Source organism: Callorhinus ursinus, unplaced genomic scaffold (assembly GCF_003265705.2).
Source record: "Callorhinus ursinus isolate GAN/ISIS: 27379988/994484 unplaced genomic scaffold, GSC_fseal_2.0 scaffold150, whole genome shotgun sequence".
In the NCBI taxonomy this organism is placed as follows: domain Eukaryota; kingdom Metazoa; phylum Chordata; class Mammalia; order Carnivora; family Otariidae; genus Callorhinus; species Callorhinus ursinus.
The window spans coordinates 261,664-263,041 of NW_027397212.1; positions in this window are offsets into that span (position 1 = coordinate 261,664).

Sequence of the window (1,378 nt, forward strand, 5' to 3'; positions counted from 1 at the left end):
GGGGGGGGGCCGACATCCTCATGGGCTTGCAGCCTCTCCTGACCGTGGCCTGGCCACGTCCAGCATGCTCGCCACAGCCGCCCATGTCCCTCGGGGTCTCGGCCTCACCCTGCAGGCACCCCTTCTCTCTGCCCCTGGGGGCCGGTCCCCTTCCTCCGCATCCCCAGCAGCTGCCCCTGCATGGAGGCTCTCGTGCCCCCACAGATGCACATTCAGGGCCAGCTGACCCCATGGGGGCGCAGGTAGGGGCAGCTGTCAGGCCCCTCGTGTCGGCTTCAGCAGAGGTGGACCGTCGTGCTTCCTCCTGGCAGCATCCCCCCAGGGCAGGGCCTGCTCCGTCGCAGGTCCCTGTGACCACAGCCAGCATGTCAAGGATCCCTGTGGGGACAATCCCAGATACCCTCCACGTCTCAAGGTCCCTAACTCAGTCCCACTGGTGAAGGCCAGTTGCCATGGAAGGTGACGTCTGGGGGGCCGTGGACCAGGGCCACCCACAGAGGCATAGGTGCACACAAGCTCCAGTCTCAGATCTGCCCTCTGGGGGAGTCCAAACCAAACAGCCCCCTGCCCCCTCTGTGCTTGTCAGCTGCAGGAGCCCCCAAATCCCCTGTAGGGTTGGGCCAGTCTGAGTTGAGGTTTTGGTCACCTGCAACCAGCTGATGGACCTCCAGGCTGAAGACTTCGGGAGAGGGGCCGCCCTGGCTGCCAGGAGAGCCCCCCACCACGGGGGTTTGGGGAAACACTGGTGGGCGTGGCCTCCGCGCAGGTGCCGCTCTCACACCCACTTACTCTCCTGGGGGTCTGGGTCCCGCTGGTCCCTGGCATGGGGTCATTTCCCTCCAGACCCCCATTGTCCCTTTCCCTGTCAGGCCTCACCCCTGGGGCCACCCTGTGAAGCTGGCAAAGAGCCCCCGCCCACGCGTGCCCCCAGGGCTCCCGGCCACGTGGCCTTCGTGGCACCGGCCCCCCGCCCCTGGTACTTCCCGGTGGTCGCAGGTGTGTTCCACTCTGCTCGTGGGGGAGGAATGGCAGCTGCCTTCCCGGGGGGCTCCTTCTCCAGCACCTGCACGCAGGAGATGCTCAGCAAGTGTGTCTCCCGCTGCCTCACTTCGGGGCTGGTTCCCCAACCCCACCCAGCCTCCCTGCTCTGAGTCCAGGGGGTTCTTCCAGAAGCCAGGGTCACAGGGTTCGCCGAGAACCAGCTCTGCTCAGAGGCTTCCCAGCACCCGGCGGTAGAAGGACCTGCTGGGTGGTGTCAGGATCGGAGTCCTGATGGGGGTGTGGGGGCTGCGGGCTTCACCACAACACACAGAATCAAGAGGACCCGGGAGGGCCCTGCCGACGCCGGGACGACGAGGCAGCCCCCTTGCTCCCCTTA